This window comes from Euprymna scolopes, chromosome 9 (assembly GCF_053919585.1).
Source record: "Euprymna scolopes isolate OS-2025 chromosome 9, ASM5391958v1, whole genome shotgun sequence".
Classification (NCBI taxonomy): domain Eukaryota; kingdom Metazoa; phylum Mollusca; class Cephalopoda; order Sepiida; family Sepiolidae; genus Euprymna; species Euprymna scolopes.
The window spans coordinates 62,438,868-62,460,817 of NC_136490.1; the positions used below are offsets into that span (position 1 = coordinate 62,438,868).

The 21,950-nt window shown below is 32.4% G+C and overlaps 1 protein-coding gene across 2 annotated transcripts in view; it reads right to left on the bottom strand.

Moving 5' to 3' along the window:
* Positions 1–21,950, bottom strand: part of LOC145284541 (protein lifeguard 1-like) — a 164,378-nt gene that overhangs the window by 80,718 nt on the left and 61,710 nt on the right. The window contains exon 2 of one of the 2 annotated variants that reach the window (XM_080133445.1): positions 5,208–5,240. The exons of the other annotated variant lie outside the window; for it this stretch is intronic. The gene's annotated coding sequence lies outside the window, so the exon portion shown is untranslated. The remainder of the gene's footprint in view (positions 1–5,207; positions 5,241–21,950) is intronic. 2 annotated transcript variants of the gene reach the window in all.

The following is a 21,950-nucleotide window of genomic DNA, read 5'->3' on the forward strand; positions in this document are numbered from 1 at the left end:
TCTAAAAATGTTGATAGATAGATATTGGCAAAGTATAAACAATGATACTAAATTTATTTTTGTAGAATTACCCACTGATTTATGGCCACTCAAGGTTGTTGGAAATTTAGAAAATTTGCTTTTTTGAATACTATGGATCCAGAAGCCAATTTTTACAATATTTAACTAAAAATGCAAGCCTCAAACAAAAAAAATGAAAAAAAGATCTAATAGATAATATGCTAGAAGTATTTTAAATAAAATATTAACTACAATTATGTTCATTTAAACATGGCAGTACATACTTAATTAGTACAAATTATTGATTACAGTTACCTCCCCCTGATTCTTGTGAACTTTCCAACATCAAAAAATGATAAAACTATAAACTACTAAACTCAATAATTTTTATTTGTACTTGTAATTATTTTCCTACTAGATCAGTTTTCATACTTTTGAGGATTTTTCCTAATTTCGATGGGACTCATAAGTATATAATAATGTTTTTATCTGAAATGCATTGGTTCAAACAATCACCAATCTACACAAGTACAGAAAATCCCTATAAATGTAACGTGATGTGGAGGTAAATGAAAATTAATCATCCATAGTTCCAAGTCATCTTCCTGCCACCAATGACACCACTTAAAATCACTTTTTAATTTTCACTGTTAATACTTTCTATTCCCCTCGATTTCTGATAAGCAATTTCTCTTACTTGAATGTTATTTGATCTACTTCCATCGATATAATGGTTAGAATGCTCATTAATGGACTGGGAAATGAGGTTAAATACTCGGTCAAGTTATACCAAAGACTTAAAAAAAAAAAAAGAAAAAGATGGTACTCGATACAGTCTTGCTAAACATTCAGCATTATAAAAGTAAGGATCAAGGGTTGCTCAAGCCTATAGTTGATTCATTTTGATTTATTGATAACAGTTTCCCAGTGGCTAAATCGATAAAACACTAGCCTGCTAAAAAGCGATTTCAAATTCAATTTCCGTCTGAGGACGCAAGATTTTTTTTTTTTTTTTTTTACATTTATTCATGACATTATGTTTTTTTTACTATGTATGTCATTATATGTAGAAATTGACATTTTTGTTGTTGTTTTACAGAGTCAAAAATACAGTAACCTAAAAATAGTTTGAGTTGACACCCATTATTTGTTTCCTTGGGTGGAGATGTGAACCATGCATTGTGTAATGACTTGATCCACTGTTGATTAAAAATAAATGGAGAAAGATTGTTAATCCGGTTGTTGGCTCACCAGTTTACAGTAGCTTAAACAATAATGACTGCAGTTTGTTGACCATCAATCAAATTATCCAATAAAGACTACAGAATAAAATTCATACACTATTTATTCTACATATTTCCTGACATGCATATTTTAATGAATTTATTTCAGTTATAGAAAACCCTACAAATATAATCTTATGTTTATGCAGTACTCCTGAACACTACCATCTCGGTTTAGTAATACTAAAACAGTTATGGCATTCACATATACATATACTCATAATGTTCTATTATAATCATTATTACTTTCTTTTAATATTGCTTTTCTCTGTGTTCCTTTTGCTGCTAGCTTAACATTCACTGTTTCTGTGATATTCAAGAAAGATGAGAAAAATTATAGGTTATCTGTGCTATTCACGAATATAAAAGCGATTTTTATAAATTAATGCTTGAAAGGATTATTACTAGACTGGGCTAGTGTTCAGGAGAGATGAAGATAATTATAGGCTATTTTGGTCATCCATAAGTATAAAAGTCTGATTTTTATAGATAAACTAGTGAGGGGTACCCGGCGTTGCCCGGGTGTTTGTAGGTGTGTGTGGTGTTAAATAAAAAAGAAACCGGGGGGAGGGGGGAGGATCGAAGCCGTAGCTCTGGGGCGAAGTTTGAAAATAAAATCGGCCAGCCAGAATGAAGCATTGTTATAAGCGAATAAGTGAAAGATGTTTGAAAGTCGTTGAGCGTTACGACGACGACGCTGACGATGTAAGCATTGTTATAAGCGAAGTAAGAAAAGAAAACGTTTTAATTAAGCGGAGGGGGGGGTAATCAAAACATCGAAAAAAAACACAAAATAACTAACGTAAGGCAAACGAACGATGAAAACAGAACAAACAAACACGTGAAAAATGGCTTAAATAAGCCTGTTTCGATATTAAAATTAAAAAAATCGGTTGGTACCCGGGTGTTTTGGGGTATCGCTAAGAATAAGGGAAGTAAAAAAAAAAAACAGAAAAACGAACGTTACGTGAAAAATGGCTTAAATAATACATATTTAAATTTTAAAAAATCGAAAAAAAAAAAGAACATCTCACACCACGATTCGAACCCAGAATGTTTAGATAATGAAGCAAGGCCTTAACTACCTGAGCTAAAGCGAAAGTAAATCAGGTCATGACGTCATTTGACGCATGCGTTGTTGACCTCCCTCCCTGTCGAAAATTGTCGATTTCGGGGTGAAAAATTTGACGTTTCTCTCTCTCTCTCTCTCTCTCTTTCTCTCTCTCTCTCTCTCTGTTTGCGTCTCTCTCTCTCTGTTTGCATCTCTCTCTCTCATACTTCGTCTTCCTTACTCTAAAGAGTGTTACTAAAAAAGAAAATGGCGTCTGGGTTTGTTTTTTGTAAAAACTTTGATCGTTAATATTTTTTGTAAGCGTATTTTTTTTTTTTTACTTCACATTTTTGGCTTGTAATTTTTCATTTAACTATCGTATCTAACTATTTTTAACGTGCTAATAACTTTGATAATGTTGTCATAGCATAGAAGTTCATAGTTTAGCTTGTGTGAGGGTTAAATTTTTTTTACCGATAACAACGCTTTTTAAATTCAGACTGCCATTACAGCTTGCTGACGTCAAGATCACGTGACATGACTCAGCGGGTTTTAAATACAAGTTGACCCAAAATAAACGGCCCCGTGTATACTTTATGTAGAAGAGTTGGCGCCCGTATTTTTGGGGGCAGTTATAAATTGATTTAAAAATATGTAATGTTTAACATTAAAATGTCACTTTTTTGGGGCCCACCCCCCTGCAGAAAATCGATCAGTTGACGCACTTCTGATGGTCCTTTTGGGCCAATTTTTCGATATTTGTCGTCCGGAGGATGGGGCTTTCATATGAGACCAAGTTTGTGAATTTTTGTTCTGTCGGTCAAAAGCTTTAGCAGACACAGAAACATACATCATACACACATACATTTTCGCTTTTATATATATAGATGCTTGTTGGGCCCAAATATTCAAAGCATGTTTAACTAAAACTAAATGAGTATTCCTTCAACTAACAATCCTGCAGTTAAACTTTATCCTCTTAGTGTTTCTCTTGATATATGATGACTAAGTAAAAAAAAAGTCACTCAAATACTATATTCATTTAATATTGAACTCAGAAATAAATAAATAATCAGTGTTTACTGAAAGTCAAAGAATAAGCTTTTATTTAAGACTAGCAGGGGTAAAGGGGAGGCCATAAAATATGTTTAACTATATTTTAATTCATGCAGATTTTGTATTTATTATTAGAGAGTCGATTCTCTATTGAATATTATATATATATATATATATATATATATATATATATACACACACACACTTGACTACCCGTAACCCGTTGGGTCAGTATGTTATAATAGCTATGGAATTCATGTATGAGTGTGACACTTGTGACGTAAAGAAAATAGGGTTTTTTTGACATAACAGAAACATTTTTATGAAAGTATATTAAAATGAAAAAAGAATATAGATAGATTTCTGAGTCGTTCTGTTTATTATAATTGATTATTTTAAAAAAAAAAAATTTACAGTTACTGAATTATAAGTGGTTGGCCATATTTATAGGTAAATGTGCACTGAACAGATACCATAATACTTATTATAGTTAAATTCAAATTTTGATATATTTGCTTTTTTTTTTTTTTTTTTACATTGTTCATTTCTGTATTACGTTTAAGTTATTTTAAACCCCACTCTTCCCATGTTAAATAATAATTTTGAAATAATAACGTTAATACTTTAGTGCGCAGATCATGCGCGCATGTGCAACCAGATGTCGTAAACTGGAAAATGGGTTACGTACATCGATACAAGATCATTTGAGTTTTATAATTATATAGATATATATGTTTTTATTATTTCAACCTACGGATGTATTTACTTAAATCATTACAAGTTGTTTCTATAGACGGTTTATAGATGATTTAAGTAATGATTTAAATGAATACACCCTGAGGTTGAAATAATTTGCAAATGCTGCTTGAGTGTCAGTCTCTTCATGATAAATTGCCGAACCAAGCTGAACTGAAAGTAACTGATAGGTGCCAAATTCACAATTAAAGAAAATACAGTTGTCAATTTAATTTTTTTTTTTAAATCCTGTACATATGTATAGCTATATACAAGGAAAAAACTACCTGCTATCCGACAACTAGTAATCTAGCTCTAAGTATACCTTTAATATTAATCTATTGTAATTTCAAAAACAAAGTTTTTATTTAAATTATCTCCCTTGAAAATTAATGAAAATATTTGAAGAACGACTTTGGTAATTTATTAATTTTTTATTAAATCACTTTTAATTACTAATATAGATAAAACTATTGCATATAAGAAAATAGGGCAATAAAGTTACAAATGAATACCAAACATTTCTAAACTTTTAAAAAAAATTTATGCAAATTAGACATACAAATAGTTGTGTTTGGATCTTTGCTTTTTACTATATATATTTCCAAAGACTATGTTGTATTGTTGAACAGCAAGCTGTTTTTATGGTAATATAGATGTGATAAAAAAACAAAACTTTTGCATCTATTATATACTAGCAGAACCCATGTACCGGTGTTGTCTGGTGAAAGTATGTCATAAAACCAGAGCAGATTCAGTAAGTTCCCCCACCCAATTAACTACATATGAAAAAGTAATCTTACAGGTGTGAATGTGCTTTGATAAATGAATAAGCCTACTTTTTTGGTTGAATGAGTGACGCTATTTTGTTTTCTATTTAACCATCTGGAAATGACCACAAACTCAATCTCTTATTTTGAGAAACGCAAGTGAACAACAAATGGGAGCGGTCAAACTGTCTGAGAAATAGTTAAAAAAGACTCATGGGTAAAACTTGTTACAAATATTAAGAACTTCTCGGTTATGATAGAGAGAGTGGGGGGGGGGGAGAAAATAATTAGGGAGAAAAATGTGCTACCAACCTTAATATAGACCTGGTCTGGATTGTGATGCTCCTAGGAAGTAATATATGATTTTATTATAACGGATGAATGCGACTGCAAATATATGAAAAATCTACATACGATAATAGCCAACAGTCTGATCATAATGAATTTATATGTGGCGTCTGTATTTGCCAAGCTATAATGTTTGTTTTTTTTCTTTAGGGGAATAATTAATCCTATTTTATTAATATTGAAGATAGATAGATAGATAGATAGATAGATAAGAAAATAGACAGAGAAGAGAAGATGTTCATATACATCCCATCATGCAAAAATTGATGAGTAACCTCCCCCTCAACTGCCCACATTGAAAACATTTCAAGAAAGGCAAAAAAGCAAATAGCAAGTAAGACAACCACCTCAGATTTAAAAACTAAACTGTTGTAATTATTTAGTTCAAACAACAGGTGAAGTAACAAGAGAAAAAAATGGTGGCTACTTTAAAGTATTGCATAAAACATGGGAATATGAAAGTTTTAATTTCATAAAAATTACTTGCCAGTGATAAATTTGATTCTGATATTCAATCACACCGTACCCAAATACTTCTAGAAATCAAAAAAAAAAAGAACTCAAAAATAAGTCTTTCATGCTATGATAAAAATTTAACAATGTTACTTTTTTGTCATTTTTAGGTCATCTATAATATAAATCTCACCTGTGTGTTTAAATGTATGTATGTATGTATACCAAAAACTTTCGACAAGATTGGTATCATTTTGAAGCTCGACTCCTCACACGACAAATATCAAAAAATTGGTTAAAAACATTAATTCCTTCACCCTCAACTGAGCACTTTTCTACAAGGAGGGGGGGGGTCACTTTTTTCGCTGATATTTTCAAAAGTCATCCTCTCTTTTCGATTGACTAACCTTAACCTTTGCCACTTCCGGTTTGGTGATGGATACAACGGCAAAGACATCACGTTTTTTTTACGTTCTTTTCCTCCTTCAAGGTACGGGTTTGAGCCTGCCTGCCTACTACCACTTTTTTTTTGTGTTCAACACACACCTCCAAACACCTGGGCAACACCGAGCACCCAGGCTAGTCAGAAATAAAAATTTGTATACAAAATATTAAATTACTGGCATAATTCTATGATTTTTTTATATGAATATTTTAGTACTAATTCCTTCCCTACTACCTGTTCCCCCCCTCATCGTACCAACATGTAGAAATTACAATGTAATATAAACAAACATCTTGTTACTCACCCAGTACCCTATCATAGTAGTCACTTCTGCTTTAGTAGCAATATGCCTAGTTTGGGGTGAACAACAGTAAAAAAAATAATAATAATAAGTGTGAACACTGATGAAGCATGTTTTTAAGGAGGATGTTGTAGTTCGCTAGAAGCATTGTGTGCGTAGTATGAAAGGAGTTGTGTTTGAAGGCTATTACAATGCACCTTGTGGAAAATGTCATTGACACGAGTCAATGTAGAAAAGATGTTGGAAACGATAAGGAATTTCAATAATTTTCACTCATATTTAATTACCAACATAATGTGTCGTACAGGATGATAGATGTTCATATCCCAAAATTTTTTTGAATAAAATCTCTTCGTCAAAAGTGAAAAAGGAATGTGTTTTTATCAGTGTGTACATATATTAAAACTATGATAATCTTTGATTTTTGACATGTACACACACACATGCAAATAAATATTAATTATTTTAAACCTAAAGACAGATGTCTTTTGAACTTACATTCTTATCAATATAAGAAATGATAACGTCAGTTAGGGGATTCAAATCCAGTCACCAGTCATCCTTGACTCCATAGGCTAGTATTCAATTTCCAAGCTACCAGTAATTAGCACAAGTAAAGAAGCATATCAATAAAGAGGCGAATAGAGAGAGGAGCAATAGCAGCAGGAGCAAAAGAACGAGAGTAAGAAGATGACATAACTGAAAGAAAATTATACATAATTTCTTTTTAGTTATCATGATTAGTGTTCGTACATTGTATACTAGTGTATATATTACATAGTTAAACTAATATATGCTTTATTTAACTATGTAATGTAGTGTATATATTACATAGTTAAACTTATATATATATATATATATATATATATATATATATATATATAAGCATTTTTTGAAAATAATTTCTGACGAGGACGCTTCACAGAACATCTGAAACGCGCGTAAAAACGATTTCAATGACTTAAAAACATTATTACAATGATCCAAACATAATTCTCAATGTAAATCCAAGACATGGAATGATAAAATAATGTTAAAAAACACACATTGTTGGTGACTACTCCCTTATTTAAATATACATCTTTCTTTCGTTGGACACTTGATTTAACCATTTAAATATATGTAATGTATACACTAGTGTACGCTGATCCAATGGGTCACAGGTTGTCTATTAAGATTTTAACTTGTCAAACTGTAACAAAAAATTTTAAATATTTTGATATTAATGAAGTATGTTATGTATTAAGCTACTTTTTCTTCTTTATGCTAAATTCTGTACGAGTCTTATTTTCCACTTTGTAATATTTGTTGTTTATATTCATCCCTGCACACTAAGTAAATTGCTCATTTAGTAATAAGCCCCTGCAAACAATATGAAAAGAAAAAAAAAGCTGCTTCATGTATGAAACATACTACACACTGTCGGAAATAAATTTCAAATATTAAAAATATTTAAAAAGGAGTGTTTTCTTCAAAATTGTTTGTTTATAAAACAAATAAAATGTAAATGACCTTTTATATTATGTATTTTCAGATAAATAAAGTTCCTGTCATACTAAAAAAAAAAAACCCACTTTTGATTTTATTTTTATTTTTCTTTTAATGGCCTGAATTAAACTTTAATATGCAGAAGCCAAGTATTTGCTCTTATAAGTTTTAAAACGAAACCTTTCTTTCCGTCAGTTTGCTTCAATCCGGTCTTCCCTCAAAAATAATATCGTTAACGGATGATTATCAAGTTACGGATAATATTAAGATAACTATACATGGTTATATTTAATATCAAACTTTTTTGTAATACAAACGCATCAAAATAAATTGCTTTTGAACTAATTATCCCCAACTACATTTCCTTTAAAGTTTTTAATTCACATTTACTGTTATGACCTGTGTGTGTGTGTGTGTGTGTGTGTATATATATATATATATATATATATATATATGTGTGTGTGTATATATATATATATATATATATATATATATATATATATTTCAGCTTGTGATCAATATATATTGATAACTATTCCAGCTGTCAAATACGCTTATAGAAACGATGTTTACAACATTTCTCTTTCTTTTTTTTTTTTTTTTTTTTTTTTTTTAGAAATAAAAGATTAACTTGTTTCGCCTACTTGACGTTAAACAAAGCCCATCAAAATAACATTTTGTCTGTTTTGTTTTTTTAGTAAAAAAAAAACAAAAAAAAACAGAAAATGAAATGTAATAAACAAAATCATTAGAAAACGAAATAACTCATAACAAAAAGTGTATTTCCATAAGTTCCTATTTACTTGTATCTTATTTATTTTGTTTCCTGTGTCTAACTCTGTCCTTGTGAGAAGAGTTAGACACAAGGTCGGTTTTTAATATAGGGAAAATCTAACTTCCCAAAAAGGACATTTCTTTTTTAGAAGGTAGTCAACATTTATCAAGATTTGGAGGCTACTCGAGGATAAGAGTTAATGAGTGTCAATTGGTCAGTGAGAACACTAATGATTGGCAGTGGTAAAATTTGATCATATATATATATATATATATATATATATATATATACATACACACACACACACACTCCCACACAAAAGTTTTGGATACATTACATTTTTCTTCATAATTCTAATTAGGATTCAAGATTTTACCTAAAACTTGGTCAGTATATTCCTATTACTATTCTAACTTATATTTGAGGTAGTAATTACAAAATGAAAGTTTAGAAAGTTTATATTTAAGGAAAAATATACATTAACAAACGCAAAAGTATTGGATACACTTAAAAAAAAACCTTTTCTAAAATAATTTTAGGTGAATTTTGCTTTGCATGTTGCAATAATGCAAGCGAGTTATCACTGACCAATCAGAGAGCTTTATATCAAAATAATTTTTATAAAATTCTTCCGATTTGTGTTCACCTGCTTCAAAGTCAACTAGTTCATTTAGAAAAATGCTTAAAACTAAAGAGCTGTCATTAGATATTTGTCAAAAAATCATTGATAAGCAAAAAGACGGAAAGGGGTATCAAGGGCACTTAATCTACCACTTAGTACAGTTGGGAACGTTATTAGAAAGTTTAAAAACCCTGGTGAAGCTTTGCAAATCTTCCAAGATGTGGTCGACCAAGGAAATGAATTAAACAACAAAAAAAAGATGCTAAACTTCTGACTGACAAACAATATGGATTTAGACAAGCCCGTTTCACAGCTGACATCCTCACTGTAATCTCTGAACGTATATACCATTCACTGGACAAAGCGGGGGAGGGCAGAGTGGTAGCTCTAGATATATCTAAGGCTTTTGACAGGGTATGGCACAAGGGTTTCCTCAGGAAAATTAAATCATACGGTATCACTGGTAGAATACTTAGCATAATTAAATCCTTCTTAGATAAGAGAAAAATCCAGGTTGTCCTCAACGGTCGAACATCTAAACACTGTGATATAAATGCGGGAGTGCCTCGGGGGTTTATTCTTGGACCTATATTGTTCCTGATATTTATTAATGACCTCCCCGACAAAACTGCCTCTGAGATGGGTATATATGCTGATAACACTACACTCTATAACAGGCATGACAGGAAAACAAATGAACACATATCTAAAGAAATGGCAAAAACACTAGAGGATGACCTCCAATCTGTAGTGGAATGGGGACATAAAATGGATGGTCACATTCAATGCTGCCAAGACTAAACTGGTTTCCTTCAATAATTACAAGAAACCTTCTCTGCCACCAATAGCAATGGTCAGTGACTCCCTGTCTGAGAGTACATCGTTCAAACTGCTTAGCCTAACAGGAAACATGAGCTGGAACAATTATATTGAAAACATTGCCAGGGCCACTACGAAAAAGGTAGGCTCTCTCTACCGTGTTAGAAAACTACTGACACCTGAAAGTATCTTGTACCTCTATAAGGCCACCATTCGCCCATGTATGGAGTATTGTTGTCACATTTGGGCTGGTGCATCTGCTACTAGTCTCTTGCTCCTAGACAAAGTTCAAAAGAGTCGCCAATCTGATAGGCCCTGAACTGGCATCTAAGCTTCAGCCTCTGTCCCATCGACGAAACGTTGCATCCCTCTGCTTGTTCTACAAGTATTTTAATGGTGAATGCTCTGACGAACTGCAGACACTTGTGCCCCCACGACGTAGACACCCTCGACAAACCCGACAGGCAGCTAAATCCCACCCCCACACACAGCAGAGATCCCTAGATGTAAAAGATCATTCTACTCCAGTAGTTTCTTCCCCAGAACCGCTAGACTCTGGAATTCAGGTTCCTGCTTCCCTAACTGTACTGATATGCAGAAGTTCAAGTGCAACGTGAACCGACATCTTGCTGCCCAAATCCCTACATAGTGCCCCAGTAGTTGCTGCCCCTGATAGTAGCCCCCTACACCAAAGTGGTAATGTGCCTTGTTTGGGGTGAAAATGTAATAAAAAAAAAGAAAAAAAAATTTTTTAAATCAAGGTGAGTGAGCAGAAAGGTACAAAGAAACCCTTTTGTTACTCCTGGTGAAATTCAAACCGACCTGGCTGGGATTGATGTGAGCAAGGATACAATCAGTAGAGTTCTAAATCGTACAGGTTTTGTTTCAAGATCTTCAAGAACAGTTCCATTGTTGAAGTGTCAACATGTCACATCACGTTTGAATTATGTTAAAACATATGGGGAGAAACCACAAGAATTTTGTATGTACAGGGATATTCTGGAGAAAAACCTCCAGAAATATGCTGATTTTTTGGGGACATAATAGCAATTTTGTGTTTCAGGATGACAATGATCTCAAACATACTGCCAAACTAACCAAAGAATGACTTAAAAATAACGAAATTGATGTTCTTATTTGGCCCAGTAAGTCTCCAAACCTCAACCCAATTGGAAATTTGTGGAAAATATTGAAGATGTTCACAAGAAGAAGCCACAAAATATTCAACAACTAGAAGAGTTCTGCGTGAAGAATAGTGCAAAATATTTGCAAATCTTTGCAAAAAATGTGTGCTACTATAAAAAGTGACTAAAAGCTGTTGAACACAATAAAGGCTATGCAACCAAATATTAAATCAATGTATCCAATACTTTTGCATTTGTTAATTTATATTTTTCCTTAAATATAAGCTTTTTAAACTTTGATTTTGTAATTACTACCCTAAATATAAGTTTGGATTGTAATAGGAATACTGACCAAATTTTAGGTAAAATCTTGAACCCTAATTAGAATTATGAAGAAAAATGTAATGTACCCAATACTTTTGCATGGCACTGTATGTGTATATATATATATATATATATATATATATATATATATATATATATATATATATATATATATATATATATATATATATACTAGCAATCGGTGCCCGGCGTTGCCCAGGTGTTTTGAAGTGTATGCTGAGGAAAAAAAACGGTAAATTTTTTAAAACTTTGACCCCTATTATGACCTCTTAACATTTATTGTTTAGGGATCAAGTAAAGTCAATAAGTTAGATCCATGTCCATCATCGTGTGTGTGTGTGTGTGTGTGTGTGTGTGTGTATATATATATATATTCAGAATGTGAGAGATTATATAATTATTTCCACAGCTAAACAACGTCGCAGCCAACAAGAGCCATGGTAGCCAACGAACCGGAATATATATATAATTATTTACTATAATTTTTTTAATTAATTTTATTAAATACCTACAGACACTAGTGCTTTATCCTTTCAGGAATCATCAATGCATATATATATATATATATATATATATATATGCATAATCATGTTGACACACCAGTTCTCATCAGATCACAAAAATTAAGCAATGTTGAGCCTGGCTAGTATCAGATGGGTGACTATTTGAGAATTCTAGGTGCTGTATGTGCTTGACGTTTATATTGGCATTGTTTCCAGTCGTCCTAAACCTCCAGTTGCCACACAGTGGGTATCCATAGTCTGTCAAGACTGAAGGAAGCTACCATATATATTAGACATTGTGGAATGGCGTTATAATAGACATGACGTTACGTTTGACAATCGGGTTCAACAAACGTATTGAAACATTCAAGAGGTATCTCAGAGCTCGTTTCTACAAGTGGCTATCATCCATGTCTTATATGAATTGTGAAATATCAGATCAACGACCCCTAATCTTTTGACTAAGAGTCTGGAAAATGAAACGGTCAGTTAATGACCTGTATTCGTCATTGTTTTCTAGTTTAGGTGAACTAAACTGTGGTAGCAGGATTGATAGATTTTGCAATTCTTGATATGAAAGGATCAGAGCAAGTGAAACTGTGCAAAACTTTAAAAGGCAAATTAGCAACAGAAAGTCAGAAGATGTGATTGGTTGTGAAATTGTTCATAACCAAATTCATTAAAAAAGTTCTTGGAGTTCAAGATTTCGTAATAAATCACCACCTTAATACATCTCTGCAAAAAGGTTATATGACATCCCTTTTGCAAATTAAAAACAATTTTCAAAGCCTTTTTTAATTTGTGTAGTTTTACACATAACATTGAAATGCCAACAAATTTCTCTAGCTATAAAGACCTAACTTTAAGCTTTCAGTGTTTCTAAATCAAGTCCATTTGGATGACCTTGGTGATTTATATTTTATGTTAAAGTTCACTTTTGAAATAGGAAACCTGAATCCTCTAAGTGCTGCAGTAGAGTGGTTGCAGGCACAGACTGTGGGCTCAACATACTGGGTTGGAGTCCTGTTAGGGTTAATGTATCACTTTGACTAATAACCTTGGGAAAGGTATGAATCTATGTATTCTCCTTCTAGCTAAAATAAACTAGACTCAAGCCTTGGTTGTGCAACTAGTTTAGGAGAAGGAAAACTCTGAAATAGCATTAGTTTTTCTTTCTCCTAGCATTGTTTACAATTATTCTAGACATGACCTAGTCACTGGCGTCAATCAATAGTGGTTCAAGAAAGGTGCCGTTAGCGATTATGTAATCCTTGCTTCACTGTAGACTTTCTGTGCTGGCATTCCTACAAAGGCATTCATTGTCTTGAGACAAATGGGAGGTGTGTGTTAGTAACACCACGGCCACCGAGAGTAAGAAGAAGGCCTGTTAACTGAAAAATGTCTGCAGGCAATGTAGGTAAGGTTTGTCAGACGGTCAGTACTATATGAGGGCCATTTGAAAAAGAGCAATAAAACATTTTTCAAAAAAAAAAGGAACACAGTTCGATTAATACTTAAACTGAACTTTATTCATAAATATTATCTATGTAAAATTAAGTAATTTTAAAGCAATATACAATTTAATACTGATAAAACTGAATTATGAATTTAGGGAACAAACAAAGAAACATTAAACACAAATATTTTTGGCCTTCGGAACAAGATCACAGTGTAGTATCTGTTTTGATGCTACACTTTACCTTTTCTGTCCTCGGTCGGTCGAGGAGAAATCTTTCATGACTGAGATTATTTTTGTTCCTATCCAGAGTGCCCCTTACTGGGAAGCTGAATTTTGCCCACAAGATTATATGTTGAAATATTTAAATAACTATTACATTAAATACAGAAATTATATTTAAAGTTTTGGTTTTTTGTTCTTCTATGTCCATTTTTCCCCCATGTTTTTCATCAAAATGCGTAGCATATTAGTTGTCTCACAAGCCATCATCAGTGATCACTCACTGGCAGTAACCTGTAGTGTTCCCTGGAGACTAAGTGACAACAAGTCTCCCCAAATTTCTCTTGACCACTTGTGCAGATGATTGCATGTTATCCCAACAACCGTTGTCACTTATTTCTTGTTAGCATCAGCAACTGGTGTTTCCTGAGGTTTGGGTGCCAAAATACCTCCCCAAGGTTCCAGATTTGAACTGCACACTTCCAGTGGAGATTTGGTTAGTACTCTCCCACCTCGGTCTTTCCATCCTCCCTGACCCTTCACAACTAGTTGGTGTGGTGTGGTGTGGCGCCAGTCAATGTCATCTACACCAGATTTTTATTATTATTATTATTATAAGAATAAGAGTGCTCATGCAGTGTACGCACGTGTATTTTAAATATTATTTTCAAGTTAAATTAAATTTTGGGTTTGTATTACTACACACATAGATTCGAAAAAGTTGTCAAAAAACAAATATATAACAAATAAATATTATCAAAGGCAATATAAGTTACTTACCTAAATGGATATGTTTTTAGTGGTTTTACTCACTTTAAAACGTGTAATCGCTTCGAACATCATACAATGTTTATAGATATAAAAAGAAAAATGTTGGCATGTTTGGTAGAAAAGTAACTTATCTTGCCTTTGATAACATTTATTTGTTATATATTTGTTTTTTGACAACTTTTTCGAATCTATGTGTACAGTAATACAAATCCATCATGTAAATTATTTACAGTTAAAATGTTATAAAAAACAAAAACTTGAAGTTTTAAATATATTTCAAAGAAATAAATTACGCTCGGTGCTAAAATATTGAAAATTCACTGATGGTAAAAAAAAAAAACTGCAGTGAAAAATGCTAACTTTAAAATATTTGAAAATACTCAGTGAAAAGTTATTTATCATTAAAAGAACAGACTGAAAAATATTATATAAAAATTGTTTGTTTTGCAGTAAAAAAAAATAAATAAAATGAAATATTCAACTTTTTCCGATAAAAATAAAAGTTCAAATATGAGTTCACTTACGATATTTTGATTAAAATTATACCAAGTGTGCAATTATAATAATTATTATCCGAATGGAGAATTGTTCTTTCTCTTAAGAACATACATGGACAATCGGTAACATATTTTTTTATGCCTGTTAGCGTGACCACGTGGTTGAATACCGGCAGTTGTCTATACCTATAACTTAATCAGGAAGTGACGTTACACTGTCATGTGTATCGGCCTTCTTCTTACTCTTGGTAGCCACGGTAACACACACACACACACACAATTTCTTTAAACAGTTGAAACACTCAACTTGCCAAAAGCTGAAACAGGTCCTTTTCTAAGGATTCAGCCATTCCCATCGATATTGTTTCTGAAGAGAATGTAGTGTCATCAACAAATATACCCATCTTGGACACAATTTCATCAAGAAATATATAAGGAATTTCAACTAAAATGCTGATTATTTTTCTCAGCAAAATCCAATAAAAATATTCTTTCATTTTCAAATAATAACCAAATGATGAAATAAATAATGTTTATATATATATATATATATATATAGCAACACACATAAGTATTGGATATATATTATTTTCTGTAATAACTCAAATTTATGTTCATCATTTTGCCTGATATTTGGTAAGTAATCTATATATCTATATAGTGAAAGTGTCTGTCTGTCTGTGTACATTTCCCTACACAATAACTGTCAATTTTCAGTCTACAGACTTGAAATTTTATATGTAGGATATTGAGATTTGGAAAAATCTTTGTAATCCGTTTTCGGACAGAAATTTCGCTGTCAAAGTTAGGGTCAAAGTTTAACGATTTGATCTTTGATAACTCTACCAAACTCCTCCACCAATTTTGGGTATAAACAATTGGAATTTTAGATATAAGTTCCTTGGACATGGATCTAGCTTAATAACTTGATTTGAGCCCAAAACAAATGCAAAGGGGGCATAATAGGAGTCAAAGATAAAAAAAAAAAAAAATTGACCTCTGCGGTCTCTACCAAATTACTCAGATAATTTCTGGTCTAAACATTTGAAATTTTACATAAAGGGTATTCAGAGATAGGGCAAGCTTTTTAATCGGTTTAGGTTGAAAATTTGAACTACCAATATATAAATGTATGTATGTTTGCATGTCTGCCTAAAACTTTCGACAGAGGCGCCGGATTTTCACAAGATCAGTATCGTTTTGAAGCTTGACCCTTCAGATGACAAATATTGAAAAATTGGCTAAAAACATTAATTCTTCACCCTCAACTGGGTACTTTTCTACAGGAAGGAATCGCTTTTTTCACCAATATTTTCGAAAGTCATCCCCTCTTTTCGATTGTCTAGCCTTAATTTCCTACGTCACTTCTGGTTTGGCGATGGTCGTAACAGCAAAGACATCACGTTTTTTCCCCGTTCTTTTCTTCCTTCGCGGTACGGGTTCAAGCCTGCCTGTCTACTACCACTTTTTTTTTTGCTCAACACACACCTCGGGCAACGCCGGGCACCCATGCTAGTATTTATTTATAAAATTGTTTTAGTTGTATGTAAAAGGAAAATTAAAAACTCAAATATCATGCAAAATAGCAAACAAACTAAAATTATGACAGAAAATAACATGTGTCCAGTACATAGCATATATATATATGAGCAAGCAGTTAATAAAATATGTTAAAAAACACTTTGAAATGAGTTAAAAACATATTTAATCTGAAAAGGAAACACTAGATAAATGGATAGTCCTTAATCCGCGGAGTTTCGAAGAAATACTCTCCTTCTCATCAGAGGGTAGGAATTAGCAAAATGCGGGATCAGATTTTGCATTCAGAAGTATTCGATGAAACAACAAGTAACTCAAAGATCTTACTTGAAAACAAAATAAGTTAAGCAGAGGGAATATGGTAAATAAAAAGGTGATTACACATGAATGGATAGTAAGGTGGAAGATAAAAAATCCAGCGACAGTAAAATCCAAATGTAAAACTTCAAGAAAGTATATATATATATACTAGCTGTACCCTGCCACGTGTTGCTGTGGCTCAAATTGGCGCAATGGAAAAAGTTCCAAAATGAGAAAAAGCATGTTTCTTATAGGTTTAAATTTCCATTTTGCATGGGTACAGTTTTTGTTGTTCCATTTTCTTAGCTGATATAGAGATTTTCCGGTTTGGTGACTCTTGAATATGTAACATAAATTGTCCATGTGAAAAAACAGTCAGTGTGTAACTGTAAGGCCCACAATTGTAAAGATTGTTCCCTGTGCTTTGTTGATGGTTATTGCAAATTACAATAAAATTGGAAAGTGCAATTTCCTAAAGTGTAATGATGTATCCGGTGGAATCATAGGAATGCATGGAATGAAGATATATTCATCTGTGAAAGGTCCTGTTAAGATTGTTGTTTCTATGATATTGTTTGTTAATTCTTTTTTACTGCAAGCTATGTGCCATTGCAAAGCTTGGATTGGTTTATATTTCACAACATGATAATTAGTACACCAAATTTCAGTTGCAATACATGCGGTGGCATCCCTGGCAAATATAACTGTTGGATAATTAACCACTTTATCTGCTTTCACAACAGTGTCGATGGATTTGTATTTGACTACCTCACTTGGAATTTTACATTGAATAATAGCATTAAGTTCATGGGCATCTTTGTATTGACCTGCAAGAATAGCTCATTCACTCAGTCAAATGGAATTCTTATAATTTGAATATCTGCAAAAACCTTTTAAACTAACTATTCTTTTGATGAAATAAACAGAAATTACAGAAGTTAAAAGTCAAAGAATTTTGTCCTTAACTCTGATCAGCTGGCACTTTTTCGTACCCAATTTCCCACAAGTGATGCAAAAGTTTTTGTGCGGATCGAACAGTCTGCAACTTGACATGCATATTTTGAGTTAAGTTTAATGTCTTCACATGGAACAAAAAAGTAGAGTATTTGAGGCAAGCATTTATTTCATCTGCTGGTGTTGATTGAAGAATAACAGATAACATTTGTCTGAAATCTCCTGCAAGCAATATTACTGCATTCCCAAATGGTCTGACATTGCCACGCAAATCTTGCAAGGATCGACCAAGAGCCTCAAGTGATTTTTTGCGTACCATTGTGCATTCATCCTAAACAATAAGTTTGCATTTTTCCCCATATTGAATGTTTTGGAGATGTTGAACATGAGATTTTTGAAAAATTGAATGTTTTAAAGTAGAATAAATAATTCTTCTACTTGGCAGCAAGGTCGCAGGTATTCTTCATGCAGCAAGGGCTAAGGCTATGTCATTTTGTTACCAAATGGCTGCCAAAATCAATTTAATTAGAAAGGTTTTACCAGTTACTTCTGGTGCTGTTCAAGGTAGCAGTAATTTCCAAATAACTTCTAATCTCACAGTCAGTAAATTAGGTGACTAAAATAGGATTTATCCATGTTTTGACAATGCCTTATTCACTGTAATAAATTTAGGAGACTAAAATAGGATGAGGGATTAGAGATGGACAGATAGAGAGGAAGATATATAGATAGAAAAGAGACAGTGAGAGGAAAATAGAGAAAGAGAAGGAGATAGAGAGATAAAGGGATTGATAGATAAACAGAGAGAGGGGGAGAGTTAGAAACAGAGGGATGAGACAGAGGAAAGGAGAGAGAGATAGAGGGAGTTAGAGAAAGGGGCTCAAAGAGAGATGGAGAGGGTGATATAGAGGGAAAGATAGATTGAGAGAGGGAAAAGGAGAGATGGATAAAGAGAAATATTAAGAGAGGAAGAGAGAGGGGGAGAGAAACAGAAGGTGAACTACACTTCACCGTTTTTTTCCTCGTTCAGTAGAGAAGAAATCTTTCGAGACTGAGGCAATTTTAATGTTTTGTTATTATCCAGAGTACCCCTTTTTTTTTGGGGGGGGGGGCTAGATTTTCCTCGCATTAGAAACTGACCGGGTTATCTATACTTTCACTTAACAAATTAATAAAAGAAAAACATATTGTAAAATTTGAATTTAACAGGAAAATACTATTTTAAAAAATAGCACGATAACATAAGTGCATAAGTGCCACTTTAGGTACTCCTTGGGCGTTGAGTTCCATGGCGACCAGCATAATTATTTAATGGTCGCTCCCTGAGGCCCCCCCCCCCAGTCAAGGCTAATGCATGCGCACGTAACATTTTTTTTTATTTACTGACGTTGGCTTAGTAACTAAACGATTTATTGATAATTTCGTAACCCTTAAACGCATGCCGGAAGATTTAAATTGGTTCATTATTGTTGTAATGAAAAAAAAAAGTTTAATTCAGCACAAAACCAAAAACACATTAATGATAAATGATTTATTATTCTATTCATTGAAATTTACTAATTTTTAAATAAAAAAGTAAAAAAAAAAAGTTAATAAAAAAATAGTTGCTTATGTGCACGCATAAAAAACTTGTTTTTTTTTTTTTAGATTAGGTCCACCTTATAATCACCCCCCCCACCTCCTCATCTTAAGAACAGCTTCCGGAATAAACACTACTTTTGGAGGGGGGGGGCTATTTGCCAAATTTAACTGATATTTGTTGTCAGCATACTCACCCGAAAATACTATTAAAAAAAAGGGGGGGGTTATCCTTTACGGAAATGGTCCCAACGTCCGCCTCGTTCTGAGTTCGGGGAGAGGCCGTTTGACGTAGGCGGTGTCGAGGCAGAAAATTACCCTAACCCTAAAATATGCGATATGTCACAGACAGATGCTTTTACAAATATTGTGAAACAAATCACAGAATTTTACAGGGTTAACTAACTACGTGAAACTATTCTAATCATGTGGACTGTTTTTTTGTTTTTAAATTCTAATTATTTGAACTGTTTATTTTGTAAAATTCCAATTATTTGAACTGTTGAATTATCAAAAATTTGAACTGTTTATTTTTTAAAATTCTAATGATTTGAACTGTTTAAAATAAGAAAAATAAAAATTCTAATTATTGGAACGGGTTTTTTTTCTCTTTAAGTTAACAACTGGCCACTTTATTGAAGTCGATAAAAGTCGTCATTTAAAAAGAAATTTAAAATTAAATGTTTGTAAAAGTGAGAAATTATTAATAAATGTTTAGTAACATTTTTCGGTGCTAATGCAGAGACTGATCCGCGCTATTTTTAAATCGTGTTTTTTTTTTTATTCAATTGCAAGGTTAAAGTACAGAATAGGTACAAAACACCCTCCCTCCCCATGTTAAGAATGGCTTTTTAAATAATAACGTTATTATTTCAGCATGGATCACTCTCTGCATGAGTACCCATTTTTCTTTTAATATTCATAAAAAGTAAAACTTTTTTCAAACTAAATAAATAAATAAATAAATGTTTGTAAATGTGACAAATAATCGTGTAGTTACAGCAACGTCAGTAAATAAAATATGTTACGTGCGGGGTGGGGTGGGAGACTAAGGGAACGACTATTATTTTTTTCTACTGGTCGCCATGGAACTCAACGCCCAAGAAATACCAAAATGTAATTTTTTTTGTCAAATGAATAAATTTCAAGCAATTTTTGCAATAAATAATAGATAGCAACTTCGTTAATTTTACGACTCGCCCCAGCATATTATAAACACCCTAACTTCCCCATGTTAAAACGGTTTTCGGAATGAACAACCTCCCCATATTAAGAACGGCTTTCGAGGTTTATGGAAGGGCGTTTTTTTTTTAACATGGGGGGGGGGTTAGAGTTTTTATAATACGTTGAGGCATGTCGTAAAAATTAAATAGTTTAGAAAAAGTTAAAACAAACTTTTTTATGTAAACAATGCCGTGAAAAGAAACGAAACAATTAAAACGTAATGTTTCATGAGTGAAAAGCCTTAACATAAATAAAATTAAAAAATTGGTAAGTACATAAATGAATTTAAATTTTTAAAATATGGGATTTTTTTGTGTGTGTGTGTGTGTGCTAATGCAGAGAGTGATCCGCGCTATTTTTTTTAAATCGTTTTCCACGTTTACTTAAAGTTTATGATATGTTTTTATTCAATTGTAAGGAATAGGTACAAAACACCCTCCTTTCCCCATGTTAAGAATGGCTTTTTAAATAATAACATTATTTCAGCACGAACAACTCTCTGCATGAGTAAGTTTTTTACTTATCGAGTTAACAGAAAATGAAACCTTTCGTCAATTCGTGGCTGTGAAATGAATCGAGCCGGAAGTTCAGTTTTATCAACAGAACAGATTCGCAGTAACGGTTAAAAAAATATATTTATTTTATTTAATATTTTAATTTTAATAATTCGCGAGGTAAATTTATTTTAATAGCATAAAAACATACCTCGACTTTAAAAATGAGTTGTCTGAAAATTTCAAATAAATTGGTAATGTAGAAAGATGGTTTTATTCGTTTAGAACGAACCAACTTTACATATATATATATATATATATATATATATATATATATATATATATATATGGTTAATAAAATCGACTGAAAACCTAGAGGTCCAAGTTCAAATCCAGTTCGTTCCACAGAGACACTTTCATCAAACCCACACCTGTCTTTGTGTCGTGTCTAACCTCCTCAGGAGGAGATAGATAGATAGATAGATAGATAGATAGATAGATAGGTAGATAGATAGATAACAATAGAAATGATAAGTGGCATGCAAGGTTTATAATGAAATTACTTTTAACCAAACATATTTATAAATATTCAAAAAATATATAAAAAAAGAGAAAACATGTCAGTTTGGTGATAGAAACATGGAGATAATCATCTAATTAAGGTAAGACTCACTTATTCTTACCTGAATACGAGGTATCTATCTAAAGCAGAAATGGATGAAGAAATCACTTAAAAATGAAAGTACACAGCTTGATTTTCTTTTCTCATTATTCATTCTGTGGAAGTAAAAATAGCA